The sequence below is a fragment of the Sus scrofa genome, chromosome 1 (genome assembly GCF_000003025.6).
Source record: "Sus scrofa isolate TJ Tabasco breed Duroc chromosome 1, Sscrofa11.1, whole genome shotgun sequence".
In the NCBI taxonomy this organism is placed as follows: Eukaryota; Metazoa; Chordata; class Mammalia; order Artiodactyla; family Suidae; genus Sus; species Sus scrofa.
The window spans coordinates 93,418,426-93,439,690 of NC_010443.5; positions in this window are offsets into that span (position 1 = coordinate 93,418,426).

Below are 21,265 nucleotides of genomic sequence, written 5' to 3' on the forward strand. Positions count from 1 at the left end.
CTGTTTCTCCCTGCATGTGTAAAGAAGGCATTTTCATAACAAAACTGGATTCTCCAAAAAAGATAACACATTTGGAGTGCTTTTCAGGCAATGGAAACACCCTGCACCAAATCAGTTCACAGTGAGTATTTTGTTACCAATTGGCTCATTCTCCAAGGGATAGGAGGGGTCTAGGTAGGACAAAGGCCAGTGTTGCATTACTGAGCAAACCTGCATAGGGGCTGGTATTTGTTCACTGAGGTGAATATACCTTGCACTGAGGAAACTTCCAGACTCTGTTTTTGTAGCTTGTGAGATTCCCATCCTGTCCGGATTGCCCTAGCTCGCTATATCTGCTTTTCCCCATTTGAGACAAGAAGGCATTTTCAAGCCAAATTTGGCTTATCCCCAAAGAAGAACATGTTTGGAGTGACTCTCAAGTGATGGAAATTCCTTGCACCCAACCAGTGGACAGAGATCACTGGGTAGCCCTGTGTCTCTTTAGCTCTTGTTAAAGGAGGGGTCTAGGTGGGAAAAAGCCAAGGGTTTCTTTCCCAAGCAAAGCTGCATAGTTTCTGGAGTTCATTCACTGTGTTGAATATACTTTACACTGAGGAAATTCCCAGACTCTTGATTTTTAGTTAGTGACAATTCCATCTGCTCTGATTGTCCCAGCTTGCTATGTGCAGCTTTACTGTAATTGTGACAAGAAGGAATTTTCATGCAAAATCAGGCTTCTACACAAAGGAGAATACCTTTGGAGTGCCTTTCAAGCAATGGGAACTTCCTGGGCCAACCAGTGTACAGAGAGCATTTGGCAGCACATTGGCTCATTTGCCCTAGGTATAGAAGAGTCCTATCTGGGATAAAGGCAAGTGTTGCTTTCCCAAGCAAACCCTCATTAGGGCAGTGAAGGTGTTCCTTCACTGAGTTAAATATACTTTGGAAGGAGGAAGCTTCCAAACTCTTGTTTTGTTGGGTTTGTGAGAATGACATTCTGCCCTGATTGTCCTAGCTCACAAGGTTTTATTTCTCCCTGCATGTGAAAAGAAGGCATTCTCATGCCAAATAAAGCTTCTCCACAAAGAGAAAAATTTGTAGTGTCTTTAAACCATGGAAACTCCATGGAAAAAAACAGATCATAGAAAGCATTTTTCAAAATATTGGCTGTTTTGCCCTAGGTATAGCAGAGGCCTAGCTGGGAAAATGGCAAGTGTTGCTTTCCAAGCCAACCCACATTGGTTCTCATGTTTGTTCACTGAGTTGAATATACTTTGCAATGAGGAAGCTTCCATTCTCTTGTTCTGTATTTTGTAAATAGTGAGATTTCCATTCTGCTGTGATTGACCTAGCTTGCTATGTGCTGCTTTCCCTAAATTGTGACAAGAATTCTTTTTCATGTAAAATCAGGCTTCTCCACAAAGGAGAACACATTTGGAGTGCCTTTCAAGAGATGGAAACTCTGCACAAAACCAGTGGACAGAGATCACTGGGTAGCCCTTTGACTCATTGGCCCTAGGTATAGGAGAGGATTTAGTAGGTAAAAGTCCAGGGTTGCTTTTCTGAGCAAAACCCAAATTGGTGCTGAATTCATTCACTGAGTTGAATATACTTTGCAGTGACAAAACTTCCATACTCTTGAATTGTGGAGTTTGTGAGATTGCCATTCTGCCCTGATTGCCCTAGTTTGCTAGGTGATGTTTTTCCCAGTTGTGAAAAGAAGGCATTTTCCTGCCAAATTAGGACTCTCCAGAAATGAGAACACATTTAGTGTTCTTTTCAAGTGATGGGAACTCTCTGCACCAAACTTGTGTACAGAGAGCTTTAGGCAGCTCATTGGCTCATTTGCCTTAGGTGTATCAGAGGCCTAGGTGGGAAAAGTCAAAGGTTTTCTCAGGCAAACCCGAATTAGGGCTGATTCACTGAGTTGAATATACTTAGAAATGAGGAAGGTTCCATAATCTCATTTTGTAGAGGTTTTGAGATTACCAATCTCCACAGCTTGCTATACCACACAAGGTTCTACTTCTCAGTGCATGTAAGAGGAAGGCATTTTCATGCCAATCAGGCTTTTCCACAAAGGAGATTACCTTTGGAGTGCCTTTCAAGCAATGGAAACTCCCTGGACCAAACCAGTGCACAGAGAGCATTTGGCAGCCCATTGGCTCATTTGCCCTAGATATCAGAGAGGCCAAGCTGGGAAAAAGGCAAGAGTTGCTTCCCAAGCCAACCCGCATTGGGACTGGTGTTGATTCACTGATTTGAATATACTTTGCAAGGAGGAAACTTACATACTCTTGCTTTGTGGAATATTATAGATTGCCATTATACCCTGATTTCCTTCGCTCCCTGTGTGCTGATTTTTGCCACTTGTGAAAAGAAGGCTTTTTCATGCCAAATCAAGTTTCTCCAAAAAAGAGAACACATTTATATTGCTTTTCAAGTGATGTAAACTCCCTGTAACAAACCAGCCACAGAGATCCATGTGCAGAAAAATGCCTCATTTGCCCTAGGTTTAGGATCAGCCAAGGTAGGAAAAAGGCAAGTGTTGCTTTTATGAGGAAACCCTCAATGGGGCTGGGTTTTGTTCACTGAGTTGAATATATTTTGCCAATGAGGAAGCCTCCATATTCTTGTTTTGTGGATTTTGTGAGATTGCCAGTGTGATGGGCCTAGCTCTCAATGGGTTGATTTTCACCAATTGTGAAAAGAAGACATTTTCATGCCAAATCAGGCTACTCCACAAAGGAGAATATCTTTGTGGTGCATTTTAAGTGATGGAAATCCCTGTACCAAACCTGTGCACAGAGAGTTTTGGGTAGCTCACTGGCTACTTTGCCTTATGTAGGAGCAGACTAGGTGGGAAAATGGCAAGCATTGCTTTCCTAAGCAAACTCCCGTAATGTTTGCTCACTGAGTTGAATATACTTTGCAATGAGGAGACGTTCATTCTCTTTTTCTGTGGAGTTTGTGAGATTTCAATTGTGCAGGCATTGCCATAGTTCACTATGGGCTCCTTTGTGCTAATAGTGGAGCAAATCCATTGTCATGCCAAATCAGTCTTCTCCAGAAAGGAAAACACATTTGGAGTGCATTTCAAGTGCTAAAAACTCCCTGCACCAAACCAGTACACTGAGAATTTTGGCCAGCTCATTGGTTTATTTGCCCTAGGTATAGGAGAGGCAAAGGTGGGAAAAAGCAAGGGTTGTTTTTCCGAGCAAACCCACATTGGGGCTGGTGTTCATTCACTGAGTTGAGTATATTTTGTAACGAAGAAGCTTCCATACTCTTGTTTTGTGGCACTTGTGAGATTGCCATTCTGCTCTGTTTACCATTCTTTGCTATGTGCTACTTTTCCCCAATTGTGAAAAGAAGGAATTTTCATGAAAAAAAAAAGTTTCTGCACATAGAAGACATGTTTGGGGTGCATCTCAAGCAATGGAAACTCCCTGCACCTAACCAGTGCACAGAGAGCATTGGGCAGCACGTTGGCAAATTTGCCCTAGATACAGGAGAGGACTAAGAGGGAAAAAGGCAAGGGTTGCTTTCCCAAGCAAACACACATTGGGCCTGGTTTTCATTCACTGAGTTCAATACACATTGCAAGGGGAAAGCTTCCATACTCTTATTTTGTGCATTTTGTGAGATTGCCATTCTGCCCCTCTTGTCCCATCTGGCCTTGTCCTCATTTTTCCCTGCCTGTGAAAAGAAGCATTTTCATGCCACATCAGTCTTCTCCACAAAGGAGAACATGTTTGGAGTGCCTTTCAAGCAATGTAAACTCCCTGCACCAAACCAGTGCACAGAGAGCATTGGGCAGCACATTGGCTCTTTAGCCCTAGGAATAGGAGAGGACTAGGTGGGAAAAAGGCAGGGGTTATGTTCCCAAGGAGACCTTCATTGGTGATGGTGTGGGTTCACTGAGCTGAGTATACTGCAAGGAAACAGTTTAAATATGCTTGTTTTGTGGAATTTGTAAGATTGACATTCTGATTGCTCTAGCTTGCTATGGACTGCATTTCAACAGTTGTGAAAAGAAGGTGTTTTCATGCCAAATCAGGATTCTCCACAAAAGATAATACTTTTGGGGTGCCTTTGAAGCAATGGAAACTTATTGCACCAAACCTGTGAATAGATAACTTTTGGCAGCTCATGGGCTCTTTGGCCCTAAGTATAGGAGAAGCCTAGTTGGGGAAAATGTAATGGTTGCTTTCCTGAGCAACCTGCATTGGGAACTAGTGTTCCTTCACTGAGTTTAATATATTTTGAAAAAAGGAAGCTTCTATACCCTTATTTTGTGGAGTTTGTGAGATTGTCATTTGGCCCAAATTGCCCTAGTTTGCTAGGTGATTCTTTTCAACAATTGGGAAAAGAAGGCATTTCCATACCAACTCAGGCTTCTCCACAAAGGGGAATACTTTTGGTGTTCCTTTCAACTGATGGAAATTCCCTGCACCAAACCTGTGTACAGAGAGTCTTGGGCAGTTCATTGGATCATTTGACCTATTTATAGGAGAGGCCTAGGTGGGGAAAACAAAACAATCATGAAAAGAAGGCATTTTCATGCCAAATCAGGCTTCTTCACAGAGAAGAACAAGTTTGGAGTGCCTTTCATGGGATGAAACCCACTTCACACAACCAGTGCACAACGAGCATTGGGCAGTTGAGCAGCTCATTCACCCAAACTTCAGAAGGTGCATTGTTGGAAAAAGGCAAGAGTTGCTTTTAGGAGCAAACCTGCATTGGGGCTAGTGTTCCTTCACTGTCTAGAATATAGTTTGCAAGAAGAGGCAGCTTCCAGACTCCTGTTTAGTGGAGTTTGTGAGATTGTCATCAGACACTGATTGTCCTATCTCACTTATGTGCTGCTTTTTCCCCCTTAAAAAATAAAAGGCATTTTCATTCCAAATCAGGCTTCTCCACAAAGGAGAACACGTTGGGTGTGGGTTTCAAGCTAGGGCAACCCTCTGCACACATCCAGTGCAGAGAGAGCTTTGGGCAGGGTTTTGGCTCATTTTCCCCAAGTATAGGAGTTGACTAGGTGGTAAAAAGGGAAGGGAACATTTCCTGAACAAACCCGCATTGGGGCTGGGGTTTGTTCACTGAGCAGAGTATACTTTGCAAGGAGGCAGCTTCTGGACTCTTGTTTTCTGGAGTTTTTGAGATTGCCCTTCTGCCCTGATTGTTCTAGCTCACTAGGTGCTAATTTTCCCCACTGTGTAAAGAAGGCATTTTCATGCCAAATCCATCTTCTCCACAAAGAAAAACAAATTTGGAGTGCTTTTCAAGTGATGGAAACTCCCTACAGCAAACAATTGTGCAGTGAGTTTTGTGCAACCAATTGGCTCTTTTCCCCTAGGGATAGAAGGGGACTAGGTGGGAATAAGGCAAGGGTTTCTTTCCCTAGCAAAGCTGCATAGGGGCTGGTGTTCATTCACTGTGTTGAAAATACTTAACACTGAGGAAGTTTCCAGACTCTTATTTTTTGTAGTTAGTGAGATTTCCATTCTACCCTGATTGCGCTACCTCGCTATGTGCTGCTTTTCCCTGCTTGTGAAAAGAAGTGTTTTCCATGCCTAATAAAGCTTCTCCACAATGGAGAACATGTTGGAAGTGTGTTTCAAGCCACTGGAACATCCTGCAAACAATCAGTGTACTAAGATATTTTGGCAGCTAATATTCTCATTTTTGTTAGGTCTAGGGAATTCCTAGGTTGGAAAATAGCAAGGATTGCTCTCTGCATCTAAGGTGTATTGGGGCTGGTATTCCTTCAGTGAGTTGTATAATTTTGCAAGGAGGATGTTCCCATCCTCTTGTTTTGTAAAGTTTGTAAGATTTCCATCAGGTGCTGGTAGGTCTGCCTCGCTATGCGCTGTTTTTCAGTGCTGGTGAAAAGAAGGTATTTTCATGCAAATCAGGCTTCTCCAGAAATGACAACACTTTGTGAGTGCATTTCAAAGTTAGGAAACTTGCTGCAGACAACCAGTGCACAGAGAGAACTGGACAGCACAAGGGCTCATTAACCCTAGGTGTAAGAAAGGCCTAGGTGGGAAAAAGGCAAGGGATGCTTTCTAGAGCAAAAGAGCACTGGGGCTCAGGTTCCTTCTCTGAGTAGAATATACTTTTCAAGGAGGAAGCTCCCAGCTTCTCATTTTGTGGAGTTTGTGCGATGGCCATCAGATGCTGTTTGCCATATCTCACTATGTGCTGCATTTCCCTGATTGTGAAAAGAAGTTATTTTCATGCCAAATAAGGCTTCTCCACAAAGGCAAACATGTTAGGGCTGCTTCTTTTTTTTTTAACAAAATAAAATACATATATTTAAACACAATTACATTCACACAGATTATTATATCATGGATCTTAAGAAACATATGAAGCGACTCCCTTTGGAGAAGTGGAATGGAAAATATGCTGAGACAAATAGGAAATATATTCTATACTTTATCTCATTTTGTATGGCTTTAATCTTTGCTACTTAATGTTTTCTCTTACATTTCAATTTTTCTTTAAAATTTAGCATTATATTAAAATTGTGTGTATTATGCAACTAAAATTTATAAAGAAGAAAGCCTTATATACCATTAAATATTTTATACAGCATAATGAAAAGAATAACTTAACTGGTAAGAATAACAAAAATAATACACCCTCTGAAAATAAGTAAAAAATACAATGCATAATTTGGTTAAAAAACAGTGTAACTATATAAATATGTCCTCACAATTTGTCATATCTCATTGATTCTTCAATAAAGGCATTACATCATTCTAGGTAATGTGATAAACAAGCCATTATAGACTTTACATTGTACCATGGAGAGAAATGGTTATAAATAATACAATTGTAGACATATATTATTTAATTGTACAGTTGTATTATTTAATTATAATTAGCATAAATTCTTTGATGGAGAAATCAGAATCAGATATAAGAAGACTTCAGCATTCTGAGAATGATGTCAAATGACCCCAGTCATGATGGAAAATAGCAAGGATTGCTCTCTGCATCTAAGGTGTATTGGGGCTGGTATTCCTTCAGTGAGTTGTATAATTTTGCAAGGAGGATGTTCCCATCCTCTTGTTTTGTAAAGTTTGTAAGATTTCCATCAGGTGCTGATAGGTCTTATTTACTATGAGATATATTTCTTCTCCAGAGATTCCTTGTTTGTGTATCAATTGCAGATTTTTGGTTTGAAGTTATTCTGAAGTTTTGATATGAGTCTATATGTATACAAGATTGTTTTAAGTTGTTGTTCTCTTAATTGCAAGGTCATCTCCAGTGTCCTGCATTTGTACCCACCTCTTCTCATGATTTCTGATTTTGGTGGTATAATCGTGCATGGATGATTTTGTATATTTACTGTATATACACCTTTACTGGTGAGCCTTGTCATTTGGGGAATTTTTGTTTCCTGTTGCTGTCTTTTCTTTTCTGCCTAGAGAAGTTCCTTTAGTATTTGTTGTAAGGCTGGTTTAGTGTTGCTGAATTCTCTCAGCTTTTGCTTATCTGTGAAATTTTGATTTCTCCTTCAAATCTGAATGAGGCCCTTGCTGGGTAAAATAATCTTGGTTGGAGATTTTTTCCTTTCATCACGTTAAGTATATCATGCTACCCCCTTCTGGCCTGCAGAGTTTCTGTTGAAAAAACTGCTGATAACCTTATTGGGGTTCCCTTGTATGTTACTTGTTTCTTTTCCCTAGCTGCTTTCAAGATTTTCTCTGTCTTTAATTTTGGTCAGTTTGATTAATATGTGTCTTTGTGCATTCCTCCTTGGGTTTATTTTATATGGTACTTGTGCTTCCTGGATTTGAGTGAGTGGTTCCTTTCCCACATTAGGGAAGTTTTCAGCTATTATTTCTTGGAATATTTTTTCTGACCCCTTCTCTCTCTCTTCTCCTTCTGGCACCCCTATAATACGGATGTTGGTGCATTTAACATTGTCCCAGAGATCTCTGAGACTCTCTTCATTTCTTTTTAATCTTTTTTCTCTTTTCTGTTCTGCATCCGTAATTTCCACTCATCTCTCCTCCACCTCGCTTATTCGTTCTTCTGCCTCCTGTATTCTGCTGTTGCTTGCTTCTAGTGAATTTTTTATTTCGGTTATGGTATTTTGTATCTCTTGTTTAAGTTTTATACCTTGTATCTCTTTGGTCAGTGTTTACTGTAAGTTATCCACCTTTGCCTCCAGTTTATTCCCAATGTCTTGCCTCTTCTTCAGCATCAACAATCTAAAGTCTTTTTCCTGGAGGCTAAGAATCTCCTCATCGCTTAGCTGATTTTCTTGGTTTTTTCCTTTCTCCCTCATCTGAGTTATAGTTCTCTGTCTTTTCATTTTTATAGGTTTTTGGTGTGGTGACTTTTTTTTACAGATAATAGAGTTGTAGCCCCTCTTACTTCTGGTGTCTGCCCCCCTTGCGACTGAAGTCTGTATGGGGGCTTGCTGTAGGCTTCCTCATTGGAGGGGCTGATGCTTTCCCACTGGTAGGTGGAGCAGATTCTAACCCCTCTGGTGGGTGGGGCTTAGTCTCTGGATGGGGTTAGAGGCAGCTGTGTGCCTGAGGGTTCTTTAGGCAGCCTGTTTACTGAGGGGCAGGGCTGTGATCTTACCTGGATTGTTGTTTGCCCTGGGGCTTCTCAGGCTGACTGAAGGATGGGGCCAGATTTTCCCAAAATGGCAACCTCCAGAGAAAGGCAGCTGCTGAATATTCCCGAGAGTTTTGCCTTCAATGTCCCTCCCTCACAACAAGCCACATTCCCCCCTGTTGTCCCAGGATGTCCTCCAAGAACTGTGGTCAGGTTTGACCCAGATTCCCATGGAGACTTTGTTTTGCCCTGGAATCCAGTGCACATGAAAGTCTGTGTGCACCTTTTAAGATTGGGGTCTCCATTTCCCCCAGTCCTGTGGAGCTCCTGCACACAAGCCCCACTGGCCTTCAATGCCAGATGCTCCAGGGGCTCTTTCTCCCAGTGCCAGATCCCCACACATGAGGGTTTGATGTGGGGCTCAGAACTCTTCACTCCTGTAGGTGAGTCTCTCTCTGTGAACCACTTAGTTTTCAGTCTGTGGAGCTTCCCACCAGGGAGGTATGGGGTTGTTTATATCGTGAAATCGCCCCTCTTAGCTCTTGATGTGGCCTCCTCTTTTTCTTCTGGAGTAGGGTATCTTTTTTTAAGGTTTCCGGTCCATTTGGGTGGGGATTGCTCAGCTTTAAGTTGTGAATTTTGTTGTTTTTAGGAGAGAAGTTGAGCTCCAGTTCTTCTATTCCACCATCTTAATCCTCTCTCAGGGAGTGCTTTCAATGTACAGAAATGCCCTGCAAACAAGCAGTGCACAAAAAGCTTTGAGCAGCTAAATGACTCATTTGTTCTATGTCTAGGGAAGGCATAGGTGGGAAAAAGGCAAGGATTGCTTTTTTTGCAGCAAATGCATATGGATGTGATGCTCCTTCACTGTGTAGAATATTCCTTGCAAGGAGGAAGCTCCCAGCTCTTGCTATGTGAAGTCTGTAAGATTGCCATCAGGCACCGATCCCTCTAGCTCACAAAATTCTGCTTCTCCACATTTGTGAAAAGAAGGCACTTTCATGCCACCTCAGGCTTCTCCCAAAGGAGAACATGTTGGGAGTGGCTTTCAAGCTAATGAAATTCCCTGCAAAAAAACAGTGCACATAGAGCATTGGGCAGCACAGAGTCTCATACACCATATTTCTAGGAGAGGCCTAGTTGGGAAAAAGGCAGGGGATGCTTTTGGGATAAAACATGAATTGGGGCTGGTGTTCCTTCTCTGAGCAGAATATATGTTCAAGAAGGAAGCTCCCAGCCTCTTGCTTTGTGAAGTCTGTTAGATTGCCGTCAGGTGCTGATCCATCTAACTCACTATATGCTGCTTTTCCCTGATTCTGAAAAGGAGGCATTTTCATGCCAAGTTCAGCTTCTGTGCCAATTACAACACTTTGGTAATGTGTTTCAAGCTAGCAAAACTCACTTCAAATAACCAGTGCACAGTGAGCTTTTGCCAGCATAGCAGCTCACCTGCCCTAGGTGGGAAAAAGGCAAGAGATACTTTAAGATCAAATGCATATTGGGGCTGGTGTGCCCTCACTTAGTAGAAAATATTTTACAAGGAGGAAGCTCCTAGCCTCTTGTTTTGTAGAGTTTGTGAGATTGCCATCGGCCACTGATTGCCCTAGCTCCCTAGCATTACTCACTTGTGAAAAGAAGGCATTTTTTATGGCAAATCAAGATTCTTCATGAAGGAGAAAATATTGGCAGTGCATTTCAAGCTATGGAAACTGCCTGCAAACAAAAAGGGCACAGGATGCATTGGGCAGCACAGCTACTCATTTGCCCTAGGACTAGGAGAGGCATAGTTGGTAAAAAGACAAGGGATGTTTTCTGGAGCAAACATGCATTGTGGCTGGTGTTCCCTCACTGGGTAGAGTATGCTTTGCAAGGAGGAAGCTCTGAGCCTCTTGTTTTGTTGAGTTTGTGAGACTGCCATCTGGCACTGATCACCTGTTCTTGCTTTGTGCTGTTTTATCTGCTTGTGAAAAGAAGGCGCTTTCATCCAAAAAAGGCTTCTCCAAAAAGGAAAAAAAACATTCAAGTGCATTTCAAGCTATGGAAATGCCCTGCAAATCAAGCAGTGCACAAAGAGCTTTGGGCAGTTAAGAGGCTCATTCTTCCCAGGCCTAGGGAAGGCCTAGGTTGGAAAAAGGCAAGGGATGCTTACTGGAGCACATACACATTGGGGCTGTTGTTCCTTCTCTTAAGTGGAATATTCTTTGCAAGGAGGAAGCTCCCAGTGTCTTTCTTTGGGGAGTTTGTGAGATTGCCTTCTGGCACTGATGGCCCCAGCTCAATATGTGTTGCTTTTCCCTGCTTGTGAAAAGAAGTCATTTTCATGCTAAATCAGCCTTCTCCACAAAGGACAACACTTTTGGAGTGCATTTATAGCTACAGAACACTTCGTCAAACAACCATTGCACACAGAGCATTGGGTAGCACAGTGGATCATTTGCACTAGGTATAAGTGAGACCTTGTTGGGAAAAAGGCAATGGATGCTATCCAGAACAAATCAGAACTGGGGCTAATGTTCTGAGTAGAATATTCTTTGCAGGGATGAAGTGCCCAGCATTTTGTTTTGTGGCATAAGTCATATTGCCATCAAGAGCTTATCCCTCTAGGTTGCTATGTGCTGCTTTTCCCTGCTTTTGAAAAGAAGGTATTTTCACGCCAAATCAGCCTTGTCCACAAAGGACAACATACTGGGAGCATCTTTCAAGCTAGATAAACCCCTTGCAAACAACAAGTGCACAGAGAGCTTTGGGAAGCCCAGTGGCTCATTTACCCTATGTCTAGGAGAGGCCTAGGTCAGAAAAAGGCAAGGGATGCTTTCCAGAGCAAATGCACATTGGGGCTGTTGTTCCTTCACTGAGTGTATGTAATTTTCAAGAAGGAAGCTCAAAGCCTCTTCTTTTGAGGAGTTTGTGAGATTGCTCTCAGGCTTTGATCACCCTCTCTTGCTATGTGCTGCTTTTCAACAATAGTGAAAAGAAGGCATTTTCATGCCAAATCAGGCTTCTCCACAAAGAACATGTTGGGAGTGGTTTTCAAGCTAGGGAAATATACTTCAAACAACCAGTGCATAGAGAGTTTTGGGTAGCGCAATAGCTCTTTCGCCTCAGGCCTTAGGAGAGTCCTAGGTGTGAAAAAGGCAAGGATTGCTTTTCAGAGCAAATGTGCTTCAATGCTGGGGTTCCTTCACTGGATAGAATATACTTTGACAGGAGGAAGATCCCTGCCTCTTGTTTTGCAAAGTTTGGGTAATTGCCATCAGGCACTTATCCTTCTAGCTCACTCTGTGCTGTTTTACCTCATTTGTGAAAAGAATGCATTTTCATACCAAATCAGGATTCTCCATAAAAGACAACACTGTTGGATTGCATTTCTATCTACAGAATACCACTGCAAACAACCAGTGTAGAGAGCATTGGGCAGAACAGCAGTTCATTCTCACTAGTTATAGGAGAGAACTTGTTGGGAAAAAGGCAAGGGATGCTATCCAGAGCAAACCCACACTGGGGATGATATTCCTTCACTGAGTCTTGTTTTGTGGAGTTTATCTGGATTTTTTTTCTACCCTTCCACTGGAACTCCCACTTCCTATGATCTATTGTCAACAAAATGACAAATATGATCTTTTCAAAAATCAAGTCAAAGTATACTACTGTTCTGAGGAAAATCCACTTATCACTAACATATAGAGGAGTCATTAAAATTGCTGATATGGTTCTACTTCATTTGATGACTCTGCTACTCTCACATCTCCTACCTCTTGTTTTCACCTTGTTTATCAAACTTCACCATAATCTTTCCGCTATTCTTTGAACACCTTAGACACACTCCTTTATTAGGGTTTTTGTATTTGTTTTTCCTTCACATTTTGCCTTCTTCCTCACTTATGTAATATTTCATTGGCAATATCACATTTTCAGAGAGATCTGTTGGAAGAACACCATCTAAAACTGCAAGGTCTCAGACAAACTTTCATCTGGAATCCTTGTTTTTTCTCAATCACATTTATTTTTAGCATAGCCATATGTTATGCTTTATATTTAAGCTATTTTTTCTCTCTTTTCTCCCACTATAGTGCAAGATATACTAAAACTGGTGTGTTCATTGTTTTGTTTCATTTTATGGGTTTATTTACTTCTGTATCCATTGTCCTCAGAAGAGTTCTTAGTACTTGGTAGGCACTTAAATATTTGTTGCATGAAAGAGTGAAATGTTTAAAAGTTACTTGGAATGGAGATCTTCAAAGGAAAAACACATCATCTCACCAGGAAGTTGGTCTTATTTTTTAAACCTAAGCTAATAATGTTTAATACCATGGGCTAGGTAATTAAGGTATGTGCAACATTTAGTTGATCCACTAAATTTATATTTACATTTAAATGTAAAACCCCATTCTAATTTATATTTTTCATTTAAAGTTATTTTATACAGGTTAATCTTATCTCAAGTTTTATCTTCTCAAGCTGTAGGATCATTGTACAATTTTTTTCTTTGTTTTTGTAGTGCTAGCAGAATGCTGTAATCATAATAGAGTCTCATTAAATATGTGATAATTAATATAGAATTAAGTTAATATTAAAATGTATAATTCTTCTCCCAATATTTGACAAGCCATTTCATATGACTGTCTTAGCTGAGTTAACTTGATGAAATCTTTGGTAATTTGGGAGTTCCCATTGTGGCACAGCAGAAATGAATCCAACTAGGAATGATGAAGTTGTGGGTTTGATTCCCTAGCTTCACTCTGGGTTAAGGATACAGTGTTGCCATGAGCTGTGGTGTAGGTCACAGACATGGCTTGGATCTGGCGTTGCTGTGGCTGTGTTGTAGGATGGCAGCTGTAGCTCCAATTAGACCCCTATTCTTGGAAACTCCAAATGCCATGGGTGTGGCCTTAAAAAGAAGAAAGAAAAAATTATAAAATAAATCTTTGGTAATTTAAGGAATAGAATTCATTGGAAATGACCTACACCTGATGGCAAATAAAAGTTAAAATCTATAAGAAATACAAACATAAAAATTTTGAATACAGATTCTTTATCACTGTTTTACTTTCTTTTCTCCAATAAAAGTTTTACAGAAATGTCTGGTGTAAGATTTATAAGAGTGTGTCCTGTTCTCATTTTGCTCTGTTCTCTTTGGTAGTTTCTCCTTTACCTGCAGAGTATTTCACTGCATATAAAGAAGAGACATGAACCCTAAGGATCTGTGAAACACATTAATTTTTGGCTAAAACTAAAAAGAAAAAAAAACTAATTTCTAATATAAGCTAGTGCCAAATACAGAGGACAAGTGTACCGTTGCAACTAGATAACAGAATATAGAAAGAAAATAATTTACTTTCAATTCTAAGATAAAAATACACAAAGGAAATTATTTACTTGTGTGGAACATGATTTATTGGGGTTAGATTAATGCCCCAATATATGACAGTCTCATTAGTAAATCTTCATTTACTATAATGTGTATGAACATAGCATTATCTGGTTGTGTTTGGTTAGTCTAATGAATAAAAACTGCACATTTATAAATAACAAGCAGTTGGTACAACTCAAACAAAAAAATTCACATTAGAGTTTTATATATTTTCCTGTTTTTAAAATTATTAACATAATGATTCAGATAGAGAGTATGAAGAAAATTATTGTTTGGAAATAAAATTATGTCATAAATATTATATTATTGTTATAGTTTTACCAAAGATATGCTTGCATAATTTACTGCTACAGATAAAGAATTTACAAGAAAGGTAAATGATCTAATTGTAAATGCAGAATTTATTGTATAATACAGCCAAAACAAAATTTGATGGTGATCAAAAATATGCAAATATCAGCATGTGAGGCTATTAAAGAATAGCATGCTTAGTTGTATAGGTAATTTTCTTGGATGGCATTAAAATAAAATGCAAAACAAATGAAATAAAAATCTATTCATGTAACTTATGGAATCATAAACAGCAATGACATTACAATGAAAACAACATGATTTTCCCAGTTAAAGCAAATTGTTTTAAGGGAACAAAAGTGAGAGATAAAGCAATGGACATCATAAACAGTCAGTCTGGGTCTTCATTTCTTTGGCATTTAAGCCAACTTACTCTATTCTTTTACATAATTATTCATTAAATTTTTGAGGCCCAGTGCATGAGTCTGTGAGTTCAAAACTCTAAAAATATCTGTGCTCTGGGCCTTTTTTAGGGGTTATTTGTCTTCTGTGTTTTAATCTGTCAGTTTTTATGACCATGCACAGCTTTAATATGCACACATTATTTTATCTGTCAATTATTTTATTTTCTCCAATTTTTCCCATATATCCTGCTAGTAAATATGATTTACTCCACATCCCAAATGTGTTACCTAATAAATGTGCTAAAACCCATACAAAGTAAGAATAACAATCATGGTGTCAAGCATATTGAGCTAGAAATTATGAGACTTGGGTTCAATTAATACTTTGACAGCGATGAGCTCTGTTACCTTTTTGAGGTAACTTCTGTTTTTTTGATAGCCACAATAATTATTTGAACAAGATAATTCTCAATGACCCATTGCAGCATCCTATTATTTTATATTTGAATACATGAATATAATATATTGAATATAGTGTTTACAATTGTCAAAATCATTTCATTTCCATGATATAAACCTCAAAACAACTCATTTACTGGATAGAGTGGGTCTTGAGTGACTTGTATATGGTAGAAGGTATAGCCAAATAGAGTTGGTTAAAATAATTATTGGATGTCAGCTGTACTTACCAATGGAATAGGTTATGATATGGTAGTATTCTAGTGTGAAGTTTCTGGCCCTGACTTTGGTTTCTAGGGAGTGTTTTTATTAGGTATTCAATTTAATTACTAGTGACCAGTCTGTTCAATTGATCTATTTATTCTTGATTCAGTATTTGTGGGTTGTAAATATCTAGAAAGTTGTCCATTTCTTCCAGGCTGTCACATTTGTTGCCATATAATTGTTTATAGAATTCTCTTATTTATTTTCTACTTCTGCAGTATCCTTTGAGATTTCTCTTTTTCATTTCTTATTTTATTTGGGTTTTTTTCTCCTCTTGGTGAGTCTGGCCAGAGGTTTGTCACTTTTGTTTAACAACTGTGGAAAACAGTATGGAGATGCCTCAAAAAACTAAATATAGAACTGCCGTATGACCCAGCAATACCACTCTTAGGCATATATCAGGATAAAACATTGCTTGAAAAAATATATGCAGCAGTATTCATAATAGCCAATACACAGAAACAACCTAAATGTCCATCAACAGATGAATGATTTAAGAAAACGTGGTATATATACACAATGGAATACTACTCAGCCTTATAAAAAAACAAAGTAATGCCATTTACAGAAACATAGATGGAACAAGAGACTCTCATACTAAGTGAAGTAAGTCAGAAGGAGAAAGACAAATACCATATGATACCACTTATAACTGGAATCTAATATATGGCACAAATGAATTTTTCCACAAAAAAGAAACTCATGGACTTGGAGAACATATTTGTGGTTGCCAAGGGGGATTGGGAGGGAGTGGGATGGACTGGGAATCTGGGGTTAATAGAGGCAAACTATTGTATTTGTAGTGGATAAGCAATGAGATCCTGCTGTATAGCACAGGGAACTATATCCAGTCACTTTTAATGGAGAATGATTGAGGATAATGTGAGAAAAAGAATGTAGTGTATATGTATGACTGGCCCATTTTACTGTACAGTAGAAATTGACAGAACACTGTAAATCAATTATAATCAAAAATAAAAATTATTAAAAATACTTCTGGTTTTTTTGACTTATCCACCATTGTTTTCAACAGAAACATCTTCCACTCCAAAAGGGACACACAATATCAAAACAGTTTCAAGAAAAATGAATAGCCAGATGGTTACAATTATGGTTCACTGTACAAATAAGTATCATAATAAAACACAATAAAATATTATAACTTTTAATAACCCTTCACACTTGAATAATCACTATTTAATAAGAGATGTAGCAATTTACTATCTAGAAGCAAAGGGAAATATACATTACAAATTTCCATTCATTAACATGTAGCCCTCCCTGTTAGTCTAGTAGTTCATCATTTTACTATTGGTGAAAATAAAAAATAATAATATAAATGAAATAAAACATTTTGTCATTGCTTCCTGAATTTCACATTATTTTAGGTATCTTTTTTCTAGTTCAATGTGTGTGTGTGTGTGTGTGTGTGTGTGTGTGTGTGGTGTGTGTGTGTGTGTTAATGTGGATAGCACAGTATATATATATATACATATATATATATATAACTACATATAAAGGTTTAAAAACAGAAAATCATAAATATAAGCTGAAATTTTATGATATTGATATATCATTGATAGCATTAATAGAAAATATGAAAAAATTAGACTTTAGTATGTGATTTTCTAGTAGTCAAGCAATCATATTGAAGAAATATCATTCATTTTAATATTCAATATCATTGTTGCTTCACTTATAAAATATAATTTGTGGTATCACTAAAGTATAATCTTTCAATAAATTTAAAATGTGATGCAGGCAAACATTATTATATTTATCATCTGATATTTATATCATCAGTTACTAATAATTTTATTTAACTTAATAATTCAATGAAAAATCAGTGACTGTCAAATGTGCATTTGAAGAATGGATACCTATGCACACAATAGATACATATGATGAAGTGAATCTGCTAATAGAAGCACATTATTACTATCCTATAGGGCAATGAAATGTTGGGGATACTCTTCTATAGGATATAAAGCAATTTTATCTCTACTAAAAAAATTAACTTGCATTGTTGAGGATTAGAATTATTTGCCTATCAACTCTGTATAACTTATGTCCTTACAGAGTAGGCTCCACTTACTTCTTCCATTATTTGTATTATTTCTAGCTCTAAACTAAAAAAATTAATGCATTATCACTAAGCTTTCCTAAAACCCTAGTATGCTATGTGATCTTTGAAAAGGATGAGATAAAGACTGACATGATAGTAGTTTAGAACTGAAGATGTAATACCAAAAGTGTTATGTATGTAATATTAAAGATTTTGCCATAAAACCATAAGTGATCTACTAGAAGTTTAACACAATAAAACATGACTTACAGTTGATTAAAATGGGAAATTATGCTGAACATCACTTTATATGTCACTGAAATTAGAAAATAAGGGTAAGAATTGATATAGTAGTACAGTAATGGGATTTGATATACATACAGGAAATGATATAGGGATGTAGAGAAAACAAAAACCAACTTTGAATATGGCTTTGTGAAAACCATAAACTAAAGCAAGTTAGCTATGACAAAAGGTATTAAATTAAGGTGTAAAAGTGTAACTCATATAAATATTACAGCCAGAATATCAGTATTTTTAATTAATTTGCTAAGCTCTAATTCTCATGGGGTGACACAGATGATAGCTACACACAAAATGGGTTGCACTATCAAAAATGAACACCGAGTTTAGGGAGCTATAATCTATTAAAACTGCCCTATAATTCAGAGGGAAACATCATCTTATATAAGGCAGCTAGGGACTTCAGCAAACTGGTAAAAAGAAGAGATTCCCTTACTTGATAAATGAAAACCTATGAACAATTATATCCACCTGTATTTAATAGCTAAAAAAATCCTTAATCCAGAAATCCAGGGTTGTAAAGATGTACTGATGGGTTCTATGCAGTCAGTAACCCAAGATAAAGAAATAAGAGCCATACTGATTATATAGGAAGAAGTAAACTGTCTATAGGCATATGACTTGGTTGCCTATGTGAAAAAATCTGACAAAATCTACAAGAAACCTACTAGAAATAATTGTTTTTTAGAAAGACTCTAAGATTCTAGATAAATATAAAAATATATGTAATACTATGCACTGGTAACAAACAATGGGAAATTAAAATTTTAAAATATGGACAATAGAAAAAAATAAGAGAAATGCTCATAGATCAATCTTACGAAAGATGTGCAAGACCTGTACTTTGTAAACTATAAAATACTGCTGAGAGAAAAATTAAAGATTTAATTACATCAACAAGATGGTGGAATAAGACCCTGCATTCATACCTCTCCTCAGCCACAACAATTTGGCAGCCATCCATGGAAAAAAGTGCCTTTCAAGAATATAAGGTTAATTCTGCCTGCTCAGGGACCCACCTAATCACTTGTCAGGAGTACTTTTAGGAAGGAAGGAAATGTTTCTTTCTTTCTTTTTTCTTTTTTTTTTTTGGCTTTTTGCCTTTTCTAGGGCCACTCCCATGGCATGTGGAGGTTCCCAGACTAGGGGTTGAATCAGAGCTGTAGCTGCCAGCCTACACCACAGCCACAGCAATGGGGGATCCAAGCCAAGTCTGTGACCTAAAACACAGCTCACAGCAACACTGTGTCCTTAACCCACTGAGCAAGGCCAGGGATCAAACCCACAACCTCATGGTTCCTAGTTGGATTCTTTAACCATTGGGCCACTACAGGAACTCTAGGAATGTTAATTTCTATCCCAGTTTAGTCATCAGTCCACCTGAATAGTGTGAGAGGAAAACTGCCATATAACCAATAGAACTACCCAACCAAGACTTTAACAGCATTAGGTATTTTGAAAGCCTTGCTAGTTTCATACCCATTATGAATTTTTCAAAAGCTTTTGCTATATCAGTTGAGAAGATCATATGCTTTTGGTTCTTTACTTTGTTAATGTAGTGTATCACACGATTGATTTGTGGATATTGAAATAGCCTTTCTTCCCTGGGATAAATCCACCCTTAGTCTTAGTCTATCTTCCTTTATATATATATTGTTGGATTTAGTTTGCTAGAATACTGTTGAGGATTTTTGCATCCATGTCCATCAGTCATATTAGCTTCTAAATTTTTATAGTGTCTTTGGTTTTAAAATCAGGATGATGGTGGTCTCATAGAATGAATTTGAAAGGCTTCATTCCTCTGCAATTTTGGGGGGAATAGTTTCAGAAGAATAGGTGTTATGTCTTTACACCATTTTGAGTTTATTTTTGTTTATGGCATGAGGGAATGTTGTAATTTCATTGCTGTACACAAGACTGTCCAGCATTCTCACTTGCTGAAGAGACTGTATTTTCCACATTGTACATTCTTATATTCTTTATCAAATATTAATGGAGTATAGTTATTTGGATTTATTTCTAGCCTTGCTATTCCATTTCGTTCATCTATATATCTGATTTTGTGCTAATATCATACCGTTTTGATTGCTGTAATTTTGTAGTATTGTCTGACATCAGAAAAATTTTTATCTCCAGCTTTATTCTTATTCCTCCTTTGGCCATATGGGTCTTTTGTGATTCCACATAAATTTTAAGATAGTATGTTTTATTTCTGTGTAAAATGTCATGGCTATTTTGATAAGTATTGCATTAAATCTGTAGATTACTGTGTATTTTATGCCCATTTTATATTCCTTCTAGTCTAGTGCATGGGCAATATTTCCATTTCTTTGAATCATCTTCAATTTTTTTAATCAGCTTTTTATTTTATTTTTATTTTTTTAGCCACCCAGCAGCATATGGAGTTCCCAGAGCCAGGGAACAAATCAAAGCTACAGTTACAGTCTATGCTGCAGCTGTTGCAACATCAGAGCATTAACCCACTCTGCCAGGCCAGAGATAGACCTGCATCCCAGCAGTGCAGAGAGCTGCTAATCCCATTGCACCATAGCAAAAACTCCAGTATTTTTCTCAATATGTTATAGTTCTCAGCATGCAGATTTTTAAACTACTTGGTTAGATTTATTTCTAAGAATTTTATTCTTTCACATGACTTTAAACTGAATCTTTTTTTTTATGTCCTCTTTCTGATATTTCATTGTTAGCATAGACAAATGCAAAGTTTATATTTATTAATCCTGAATCCTATTACACCAGAGAATTAATTTATCAGTTGTAACATTTTTTTCTTTCTTTCTTTTTTACAGCTGCACCTGTTGCATATGGAAGTTCCTAGCCCAGGGATCGTCATCAGGGCTGCAGCTGTGGCCTACAGAGCCACAGAAAAGCACCAGATTCTTGACTCAATGATCGAGGCTAGGGATTGAGCCTGCATAATCACAAGAGTCAATATCATGTTCTTAATCTCCTGAGGTAAAATGGAAACTCCAAATTCTAAGAGTTTTTGTTTAGTCTTTAGAGTTCTCTATAAAATATATCATGTCATCTCAGACAGTGTCAATTTTATCTTTTCCCTTGCAATTGGATACTACTTATTTTCCTTGTCTAACTGTTGTGGCTAAGACTTACTATACTACATTAAATAGAAGTGATGAGAATGCATATTTGTCTTGTCCCAGAATTTAGTGAGATAAGTTTCAACTTTTCACTACTGAATATTAAATTATATTGGCTGTGGGGATTGCCATACATGTCTTTTATTACATGCAGATAAGTTTCCTTGGTACTCACTTAACTCATTTTTAATTTGAATTCCTCTATACCACTTAATTTAATTTTAATTTCACACGTTCATTTTCATGAATTAATTTTGCATGAATGAATGAACATTGTTGAATATTATCAAATAATTTTTCTGTATCTATTGACGTCATGTGTTGTTTTATCCTTTACATTGGTTGATATGGTACATCACATTGACTGGTTTGTCTATGTTGAATCATCTTTTTGACCCTGGAATGAATCAAACTTGATCATGATTTA